Raw genomic sequence first — 11,028 nt, 5'->3', positions numbered from 1 at the left:
CCTAGCACACTTCCTAGTCCCCTTCCTTCCTAGCACACTTCCTTCCTAGCACACTTCCTAGTCCCCTTCCTTCCTAGCACACTTCCTAGTCCCCTTCCTTCCTAGTCCCCTTCCTTCCTAGCACACTTCCTTCCTTGCTTCCTAGTCCCCTTCCTTCTTCACTTCTAGTCCCCTTCCTTCCTAGCACACTTCCTAGTCCCCTTCCTTCCTAGCACACTTCCTAGTCCCCTTCCTTCCTAGCACACTTCCTAGTCCCCTTCCTTCCTAGCACACTTCCTAGTCCCCTTCCTTCCTAGCACACTTCCTAGTCCCCTTCCTTCCAAGCACACTTCCTAGTCCCCTTCCATCCTAGTCCCCTTCCTTCCTAGCACACTTCCTTCCTAGCACAATTCCTACTCCCCTTCCTTTCAAGCACACTTCCTAGTCCCCTTCCTTCCTAGCACACTTCCTAGTCCCCTTCCTTCCTAGCACACTTCCTAGTCCCCTTCCTTCCTAGTCCCCTTCCTTCCTAGCACACTTCCTAGGCCCCTTCCTTCCTAGCACACTTCCTAGTCCCCTTCCTTCCAAGCACACTTCCTAGTCCCCTTCCTTCCTAGCATACTTCCTTCCTAGCACACTTCCTAGTCCCCTTCCTTCCTAGCACACTTCCTAGTCCCCTTCCTTCCTAACACACTTCCTAGTCCCCTTCCTTCCTAGCATACTTCCTAGTCCCTTCCTTCTCCTAGTCCTTCCTTCCTAGTCCCCTTCCTTCCTAGTACACTTCCTAGTCCCTTTCCTTCCTAGCACACTTCCCTAGTCCTTCCTTCCTAGCACACTTCCTAGTCCCCTTCCTTCCTAGCACCTTCCTAGTCCCCTTCCTTGCTTCCTAGTCCCCTTCCTTCCTAGCACACTTCCTAGTCCTTCCTTCCTAGCACACTTCCTAGTCCCCTTCCTTCCCTAGTCCCCTTCCTTCCCTAGCACACTTCTAGTCCCCTTCCTTCCTAGCACACTTCTGGTCCCTTCCTTCTAGTCCCCTTCCTTCTAGCACACTTCCTAGTCCCCTTCCTTCTAGCACTTCCTAGTCCCCTTCCTTCCCTAGTCCCCTTCCTTCCTAGCACACTTCCTAGTCCCCTTCCTTCCTAGCACTTCCTAGTCCTTCCTTCCTTGCACCTTCATAGTCCCCTTCCTTCCTAACACACTTCCTAGTCCCCTTCCTTCCTAGTCCCCTTCCTTCCTAGCACCCTTCCTAGTCCCCTTCCTTCCTAGCACCCTTCCTAGTCCCCTTCCTTCCTAGCACACTTCCTAGTCCCCTTCCTTCCTAGCACACTTCCTTCCTAGCACACTTCCTAGTCCCCTTCCTTCCTAGCACCCTTCCTAGTCCCCTTCCTTCCTAGCACCCTTCTAGTCCCCTTCCTTCCTAGCACCCTTCCCCTTCCCTTCCTTCCTAGTCCCTTCCTTCTAGCACCTTCCTAGTCCCCTTCCTTCCTAGCACCCTTCCTAGTCCCCTTCCTTCCTAGTCCCCTTCCTTCCTAGCACCCTTCCTAGTCCCCTTCCTTCCTAGCACCCTTCCTAGTCCCCTTCCTTCCTAGTCCCTTCCTTCCCTAGCACCCTTCCTAGTCCCCTTCCTTCCCTAGCACCTTCCTAGTCCCCTTCCCTAGCACCCTTCCTAGTAACCTTCCTTCCTAGTCCCTTTCCTTCCTAGCACACTTCTAGTCCCCTTCCTTCTAGCACCTTCCTAGTCCCCTTCCTTCCCTAGCACCCTTCCTAGTCCCCTTCCTTCCTAGCACCTTCCTAGTCCCCTTCCTCCTAGCACCCTTCCTAGTCCCCTTACTTCCTAGTCCCCTTCCTTCCTAGCACCCTTCCTAGTCCCCTTCCTTCCTAGCACCCTTCCTAGTCCCCTTCCTTCCTAGCACCCTTCCTAGTCCCCTTCCTTCCTAGTCCCCTTCCTTCCTAGCACCCTTCCTAGTCCCCTTCCTTCCTAGTCCCCTTCCTTCCTAGCACCCTTCCTAGTCCCCTTCCTTCCTAGTCCCCTTCCTTCCTAGCACCCTTCCTAGTCCCCTTCCTTCCTAGCACTCTTCCTAGTCCCCTTCCTTCTTTAGCTTCTAGTCCCTTCCTTCTAGCACACTTCCTAGTCCCCTTCCTTCCTAGCACCCTTCCTAGTCCCCTTCCTTCGTAGCACCCTTCCTAGTCCCCTTCCTTCCTAGCACACTTCCAAGTCCCCTTCCTTCCTAGCACCCTTCCAAGTCCCCTTCCTTCCTAGCACACTTCCTAGTCCCCTTCCTTCCTAGCACACTTCCTTCCTAACACACTTCCTTCCTAGCACACTTCCTAGTAACCTTCCTTCCTAGCACACTTCCTTCCTAGCACCCTTCCTAGTCCCCTTCCTTCCTAGCACACTTCCTAGTCCCCTTCCTTCCTAGCACCCTTCCTAGTCCCCTTCCTTCCTAGCACACTTCCTAGTCCCCTTCCTTCCTAGCACCCTTCCTTTTACTTCCTTCCTAGCACCCTTCCTAGTCCCCTTCCTTCCTAGCACACTTCCTAGTCCCCTTCCTTCCTAGCACCCTTCCTAGTCCCCTTCCTTCCTATCACACTTCCTAGTCCCCTTCCTTCCTAGCACCCTTCCTAGTCCCCTTACTTCCTAGCACCCTTCCTAGTCCCCTTCCTTCCTAGCACCATTCTTAGTCCCATTCATTCCTAGCACCCTTCCTAGTCCCCTTACTTCCTAGCACCCTTCTTAGTCCCCTTCCTTCCTAGTCCCCTTCCTAGTCCCCTTCCTTCCTAGCACCCTTCCTAGTCCCCTTCCTTCCTAACACACTTCCTAGACCCCTTCCTTCCTAGCACCCTTAATAGTCCCCTTCCTTCCTAGCACACTTCCTAGTCCCCTTCCTTCCTAGCACCCTTCCTAGTCCCCTTCCTTCCTAGCACCCTTCCTAGTCCCCTTCCTTCCTAGCACACTTCCTAGTCCCCTTCCTTCCTAGCACACTTCCTTCCTAACACACTTCCTTCCTAGCACACTTCCTTCCTAACACACTTCCTTCCTAGCACCCTTCCTAGTCCCCTTCCTTCCTAGCACCCTTCCTAGTCCCCTTCCTTCCTAGCACCCGTCCTAGTCCCCTTCCTTCCTAGCACCCTTCCTAGTCCCCTTCCTTCCTAGCACACATCCTAGTCCCCTTCCTTCCTAGCACCCTTCCTAGTCCCCTTCCTTCCTAGCACATTTCCTAGTCCCCTTCCTTCCTAGCACCCTTCCTAGTCCCCTTCCTTCCTAGCACATTTCCTAGTCCCCTTCCTTCCTAGCACCCTTCCTAGTCCCCTTCCTTCCTAGCACCCTTCCTAGTCCCCTTCCTTCCTAGTCCCCTTCCTTCCTAGCACACTTCCTTCCTAGCACACTTCCTAGTCCCCTTCCTTCCAAGCACACTTCCTAGTCCCCTTCCTTCCTTCCTAGCACACTTCCTAGTCCCCTTCCTTCTTACCACACTTCCTAGACCCCTTCCTTCCTAGCACACTTCCTTCCTAGCACACTTCCTAGTCCCCTTCCTTCCTAGCACCCTTCCTAGTCCCCTTCCTTCCTAACACACTTCCTAGTCCCCTTCCTTCCTAGCACACTTCCTTCCTAGCACACTTCCTAGTCCCCTTCCTTCCTAGCACCCTTCCTAGTCCCCTTCCTTCCTAACACACTTCCTAGTCCCCTTCCTTCCTAGCACACTTCCTAGTCCCCTTCCTTCCTAGCACCCTTCCTAGTCCCCTTCCTTCCTAACACACTTCCTAGTCCCCTTCCTTCCAAGCACACTTCCTAGTCCCCTTCCTTCCTAGCACACTTCCTAGTCCCCTTCCTTCCTAGCACACTTCCTAGTCCCCTTCCTTCCTAGCACACTTCCTAGTCCCCTTCCTTCCAAGCACAATTCCTAGTCCCCTTCCTTCCTAGTCCCCTTCCTTCCTAGCACACTTCCTTCATAGCACAATTCCTAGTCCCCTTCCTTCCAAGCACACTTCCTAGTCCCCTTCCTTCCTAGCACACTTCCTAGTCCACTTCCTTCCTAGCACACTTCCTAGTCCCCTTCCTTCCTAGCACCCTTCCTTCCTAGCACACTTCCTAGTCCCCTTCCTTCCTAGCACACTTCCTAGTCCCCCTCCTTCCTAGCACCCTTCCTAGTCCCCTTCCTTCCAAGCACACTTCCTAGTCCCCTTCCTTCCTACCACACTTCCTAGTCCTCTTCCTTCCTAGCACACTTCCTAGTCCCCTTCCTTCCTAGCACACTTCCTTCCTAGCACACTTCCTAGTCCCCTTCCTTCCTAGCACACTTCCTTCCTAGCACACTTCCTAGTCCCCTACCTTCCTAGCACACTTCCTGGTCCCCTTCCTTCCTACCACACATCCTAGTCCCCTTCCTTCCTAGCACACTTCCTAGTCCCCTTCCTTCCTAGCTTCCTTCCTTCTTTTGCTTCCTAGTCCCCTTCCTTCCTAGCACACTTCCTTCCCTACTTCCTAGTACACTTCCTTCCTAGCACACTTCCTAGTCCCCTTCCTTCCTACCTCACTTCCTACTCCCGTTACTTCCTAGAACACTTCCTTGTCCGCTTCCTTCCTAGTCCCCTTCCTTCCTAGCACACTTCCTAGTCCCCTTCCTTCCTACCTCACTTCCTAGTCCCCTTCCTTCCTAGAACACTTCCTAGTCCCCTTCCTTCCTAGTCCCCTTCCTTCCTAGTCTCCTTCCTTCCTACCACACTTCCTAGTCCCCTTCCTTCCTAGTCCCCTTCCTTCCTAGCACACTTCCTAGTCCCCTTCCTTCCTAGTCCCCTTCCTTCCTAGCACACTTCCTAGTCCCCTTCGTTCCTAGTCCCCTTCCTTCCTAGCACACTTCCTAGTCCCCTTCCTTCCTAGTCCCCTTCGTTCCTACCACACTTCCTAGTCCCCTTCCTTCCTACCACACTTCCTAGTCCCCTTCCTTCCTAGTCCCCTTCTTTCTTACCACACTTCCTAGACCCCTTCCTTCCTAGCACTCTTCCTAGTCCCCTTCCTTCCTAGTCCCCTTCTTTCCTACCACACTTCCTAGTCCCCTTCCTTCCTAGCACACTTCCTAGTCCCCTTCCTTCCTAGCACACTTCCTAGTCCCCTTCCTTCCTAGCACACTTCCTAGTCCCCTTCCTTCCTAGCACACTTCCTTCCTAGCACACTTCCTAGTCCCCTTCCTTCCTAGCTTACTTCCTAGTCCCCTTCCTTCCTAGTCCCCTTCCTTCCTAACACACTTCCTAGTCCCCTTCCTTCCTAGCACACTTTCTTCCTAGCACACTTCCTAGTCCCCTTCCTTCCTAGTCCTCTTCCTTCCTAACACACTTCCTAGTCCCCTTCCTTCCTAACACACTTCCTAGTCCCCTTCCTTCCTAGCACACTTCCTTCCTAGCACACTTCCTAGTCCCCTTCCTTCCTAGCACCCTTCCTAGTCCCCTTCCTTCCTAGCACACTTCCTTCCTAGCACACTTCCTAGTCCCCTTCCTTCCTAGCACCCTTCCTAGTCCCCTTCCTTCCTAGCACACTTCCTAGTCCCCTTCCTTCCTAGCACCCTTCCTAGTCCCCTTCCTTCCTAGCACCCTTCCTAGTCCCCTTCCTTCCTAGCACCCTTCCTAGTCCCCTTCCTTCCTAGTCCCCTTCCTTCCTAGCACCCTTCCTAGTCCCCTTCCTTCCTAGCACCCTTCCTAGTCCCCTTCCTTCCTAGCACACTTCCTAGTCCCCTTCCTTCCTAGTCCCCTTCCTTCCTAGCACCCTTCCTAGTCCCCTTCATTCCTAGCACCCTTCCTAGTCCCCTTCCTTCCTAGTCCCCTTCCTTCCTAGTCCCCTTCCTTCCTAGCACACTTCCTAGTCCCCTTCCTTCCTAGCACACTTCCTAGTCCCCTTCCTTCCTAGCACACTTCCTAGTCCCTTCCTTCCTAGCACACTTCCTAGTCCCCTTCCTTCCTAGCACACTTCCTAGTCCCCTTCCTTCCTAGTCCCCTTCCTTTCTAGTACACTTCCTAGTCCCCTTCCTTCCTAGCACACTTCCTAGTCCCCTTCCTCCCTATCACACTTCCTAGTCCCCTTCCTTCCTAGTCCCTTCCTTCCTAGCACACTTCCTAGTCCCCTTCCTTCCTAGTCCCCTTCCTTTCTAGCACACTTCCTAGTCCCCTTCCTTCCTAGTCCCCTTCCTTCCTAGCACACTTCCTAGTCCCCTTCCTTCCTAGCACCCTTCCTAGTCCCCTTCCTTCCTAGCTGCTTCCCCTTCCTTCCTAGCACCCTTCCTAGTCCCCTTCCTTCCTAGTCCCCTTCCTTCCTAGCACCCTTCCTAGTCCTTCCTTCCTTTTGCTTCTAGTCCCCTTCCTTCCTAGCACACTTCCTAGTCCCCTTCCTTCCTAGCACTTCCTAGTCCCCTTCCTTCCTTGCACTTCCTAGTCCCCTTCCTTCCTAGTCCCCTTCCTTCCTAGCACACTTCCTAGTCCCCTTCCTTCCTAGCACACTTCCTAGTCCCCTTCCTTCCTAGCACACTTCCTAGTCCCCTTCCTTCCTAGTCCCCTTCCTTCCTAGCACACTTCCTAGTCCCCTTCCTTCCTAGTCCCCTTCCTTCCTAGCACACTTCCTAGTCCCCTTCCTTCTGCTTTCCTTCTAGTCCCCTTCCTTCCTAGCACACTTCCTAGTCCCCTTCCTTCCTAGTCCCCTTCCTTCCTAGCACCCTTCCTAGTCCCCTTCCTTCCTAGCACACTTCCTAGTCCCCTTCCTTCCTAGCACACTTCCTAGTCCCCTTCCTTCCTAGCACACTTCCTAGTCCCCTTCCTTCCTAGCACCCTTCCTAGTCCCCTTCCTTCCTAGCACACTTCCTAGTCCCCTTCCTTCCAAGCACACTTCCTTCCTAGCACACTTCCTAGTCCCCTTCCTTCTAGCACCCTTCCTAGTCCCCTTCCTTCCTAACACACTTCCTAGTCCCGTTCCTTCCTAGCACTTCCTAGTCCTTCCTTCCTAGCACACTTCCTAGTCCCCTTCCTTCTTTACTTCCTTCATAGCACACTTCCTAGTCCCCTTCCTTCCACCCTTCTAGTCCCCTTCCTTCCTAACACACTTCTAGTCCCCTTCCTTCCCTAGCACTTCCTAGTCCCCTTCCTTCTAGCACCTTCCCTAGTCCCCTTCCTTCCCTGCTTTCCTAGTCCCCTTCCTTCCTAGCACACTTCTAGTCCCCTTCCTTCTAGCACACTTCCTAGTCCCCTTCCTTCCTAGCACTTCCTAGTCCCTTCCTTCCTAGCACACTTCCTTCTAGCACAATTCCTAGTCCCCTTCCTTCCTAGCACACTTCCTAGTCCCCTTCACTCCTAGTCCCCTTCCTTCCCTTCTTAGTCCTTCCTTCCTAGCACAATTCCCTAGTCCTTCCTTCCAAGCACACTTCCTAGTCCCCTTCCTTCCTAGCACCCTTCCTAGTCCCCTTCCTTCCTAGCACACTTCCTCGTCCCCTTCCTTCCCTAGTCCCCTTCCTTCCTAGCACCTAGTCCCCCCTTCCTTCCTAACACTTCTAGTCCCCTTCCTTCTAGCACACTTCCTAGTCCCCTTCCTTCCTAGCACACTTCCTTCCTTCCTTCCTAGTCCCCTTCCTTCCTAGCACGTCCTAGTCCCCTTCCTTCCTAACACACTTCCTAGTCCCCATCCATCCTAGCATACTTCCTAGTCCTTCCTTCCTAGCACCTTCTAGTCCCCTTCCTTCCTAGTCCCTTCCTTCCTAGTACCTTCCTAGTCCCCTTCCTTCCTAGCACCTTCCTAGTCCCCTTCCTTCCTAGCACTTCCTAGTCCCCTTCCTTCCTAGCACCTTCCTAGTCCCCTTCCTTCCTAGCACACTTCCTAGTCCCCTTCCTTCCTAGCACACTTCCTAGTCCCCTTCCTTCCTAGCACACTTCCTAGTCCCCTTCCTTCCTAGTCCCCTTCCTTCCTAGCACTTCTAGTCCCCTTCCTTCCTAGCACTTCCTAGTCCCTTCCTTCCTAGTCCCCTTCCTTCCCTAGCACCTTCCTAGTCCCCTTCCTTCCTAGCACCTTCCTAGTCCCCTTCCTTCCTAGTCCCTTCCTTCCCTAGCACCCCTTCCTTCTAGTCCCCTTCCTTCCTAGCACCTGCTTCCTAGTCCCCTTCCTTCCTAGCACCTTCTGGTCCCTTCCTTCCTAGCACCTTCCTAGTCCCCTTCCTTCCCTAGTCCCCTTCCTTCCCTAGCACACTTCCTAGTCCCCTTCCTTCTAGCACCCTTCTAGTCCCCTTCCTTCCCTGCACCCTTCCTAGTCCCTTCCTTCCTAGACTTCCTTCCTTCTTCTTGCACACTTCCTAGTCCCCTTCCTTCCTAGCACCCTTCCTAGTCCCCTTCCTTCCTAGCACCCTTCCTAGTCCCCTTCCTTCCTAGCACCCTTCCTAGTCCCCTTCCTTCCTAGTCCCCTTCCTTCCTAGCACCCTTCCTAGTCCCCTTCCTTCCTAGCACCCTTCCTAGTCCCCTTCCTTCCTAGTCCCCTTCCTTCCTAGCACCCTTCATAGTCCCCTTCCTTCCTAGCACACTTCCTAGTCCCCTTCCTTCCCTAGTCCCCTTCCTTCCTAGCACCTTCCTAGTCCCCTTCCTTCTAGCACCCTTCCTAGTCCCTTCCTTCTAGCACCTTCCTAGTCCTTCCTTCCCTAGCACACTTCTAGTCCCCTTCCTTCCTAGCACCCTTCTAGTCCCCTTCCTTCCTAGCACCTTCCTAGTCCCTTCCTTCCTAGCACACTTCCTAGTCCCCTTCCTTCCCCTGCTTCCTAGTCCCCTTCCTCCTAGCACCTTCCTAGTCCCTTCCTTCCTAGTACCCTTCCTTCCTAGCACACTTCCTAGTCCCCTTCCTTCTTTCCTTCCTAGTCCCTTCCTTCCTAGCACCCTTCCTAGTCCCCTTCCTTCCTAGTCCCTTCCTTCCTAGCAGTCCCTTCCTTCCCTAGTCCCCTTCCTTCCTAGCACACTTCCTAGTCCCCTTCCTTCCCTAGTCCCCTTCCTTCCTAGCACCTTCCTAGTCCCTTCCTTCCCTAGCACCTTCCTAGTCCCTTCCTTCCTTCCTTCCTAGTCCCCTTCCTTCCTAACCTGCTTCCTAGTCCTTCCTTCCTAGCACACTTCCCTAGTCCCCTTCCTTCTAGCACCTTCCTAGTCCCTTCCTTCCTAGCACACTTCCTAGTCCCCTTCCTTCCTAGCACCTTCCTAGTCCCCTTCCTTCCTAGCACCCTTCCTTCCTACACTTCCTAGTCCCCTTCCTTCTAGCTTCCTAGTCTTCCTTCCTACTTCCTTCCCTAGTCCCTTCTTTTACTTCCTAGTCCCCTTCCTTCCCTAGCACCTTCCTAGTCCTTCCTTCCTAGTCCCCTTCCCCTAGCACCTTCTAGTCCCTTCCTTCCTGCTTTTCCTAGTCCCCTTCCTTCCTGCACACTTCCTTCCCTTCCTTCCTAGCACACTTCTAGTCCCCTTCCTTCCTAGCACACCTTTCTTCCTAGTCCTTCCTTCCTTCCCTTCCTTCCTAACCACTTCTAGTCCCCTTCCTTCCTAGCACCCTTCCCTAGTCCCCTTCCTTCTAGCACCTTCCTAGTCCCCTTCCTTCCTAGCACTTCTGGTCCCTTCCTTCCTAGCACCCTTCCCTAGTCCCCTTCCTTCCTAGCACCCTTCCTTTCTCCTAGTCCCCTTCCTTCCTAGCACACTTCCTAGTCCCTTCCTTCCTAGCACCTTCCTAGTCCCTTCCTTCCTAACACCTTCCTACCCTTCCTAGTCCCCTTCCTTCCCTAGCACCCTTCTAGTCCCCTTCCTTCCCTGTACACTTCCTAGTCCCCTTCCTTCCTAGCACCCTTCAGCCTAGTCCCCTTCCTTCCTAGCACCTTCCTGGTCCCCTTCCTTCCTTTCCTTCCTAGTCCCCTTCCTTCCTAGCACTTCCTTCCCTAACACACTTCCTTCCCTATGCTTCCTTCCTAGTCCCCTTCCTTCCTAGCACTTCCTTCTAGTCCCCTTCCTTCCTAGCACCCTTCCTAGTCCCTTCCTTCCCTAGCACACTTCCTAGTCCCCTTCCTTCCTAGCACCTTCCTAGTCCCCCTTCCTTCACCCTTCCTAGTCCCTTCCTTCCCTAGTCCCCTTCCTTCCCTAGCTTTTCCTTCTAGTCCCCTTCCTTCCTAGCACCTTCTAGCCTTCCTTCCTGTCCCCTTCCTTCCTAGCACTTCCTTCTAGTCCCCTTCCTTCCTGGTCCTTCCTTCCTAGTCCCTTCCTTCCTAGCACCTTCCTAGTCCCCTTCCTTCCTAGCACACTTCCCTAGTCCCCTTCCTTCCTAGTCCTTCCTTCTAACACCTTCCTTCCTTCCTAGCACACTTCTAGTCCCCTTCCTTCCCTAGCACTTCCTAGTCCCTTCCTTCCTTCTAGCACTTCCTAGTCCCCTTCCTTCCTAGCACTTCCTAGTCCCCTTCCTTCCTAGCACACTTCTAGTCCCCCTTCCTTCTTACTTCCTAGTCCCCTTCCTTCCTAGCACCTTCCTAGTCCCCTTCCTTCCCTTCCTAGTCCTTCCTTCCTAGCACACTTCCTTCCTTCCTTCCTAGTCCCCTTCCTTCCTAGCACCTTCCTAGTCCCTTCCTTCCTAGCACACTTCCTGGTCCCCTTCCTTCCCTTAGCACTTCCTAGTCCTTCCTTCCTAGCACCTTCCTAGTCCCCTTCCTTCCTAACACCTTCCTAGTCCCCTTCTTCCTTCCTAGCACCCTTCCTAGTCCCCTTCCTTCCTACTTTTGCCTTGTAGCACGCCCTAGTCCCCTTCCTTCCCCGCTACCTTCCTAGTCCCCTTCCCTCCTAGCACACTTCCTAGTCCCCTTCCTTCCGACCACACTTCCTAGTCCCCTTCCTTCCTAGTCCCCTTCCTTCCCTTCTAATTCCTTCCTTCACTTGCACACTTCCTAGTCCCCTTCCTTCCTAGCACACTTCCTAGTCCCTTCCTTCCTAGTCCCCTTCCTTCCTAGCACACTTCCTAGTCCCCTTCCCTCTTAGCACACTTCCTAGTCCCCTTCCTTCCTAGAACCCTTCCTAGTC

The sequence above is a fragment of the Eriocheir sinensis genome, chromosome 60, assembly GCF_024679095.1.
Source record: "Eriocheir sinensis breed Jianghai 21 chromosome 60, ASM2467909v1, whole genome shotgun sequence".
In the NCBI taxonomy this organism is placed as follows: domain Eukaryota; kingdom Metazoa; phylum Arthropoda; class Malacostraca; order Decapoda; family Varunidae; genus Eriocheir; species Eriocheir sinensis.
Note: the sequence above shows the minus strand (reverse complement) of the source record.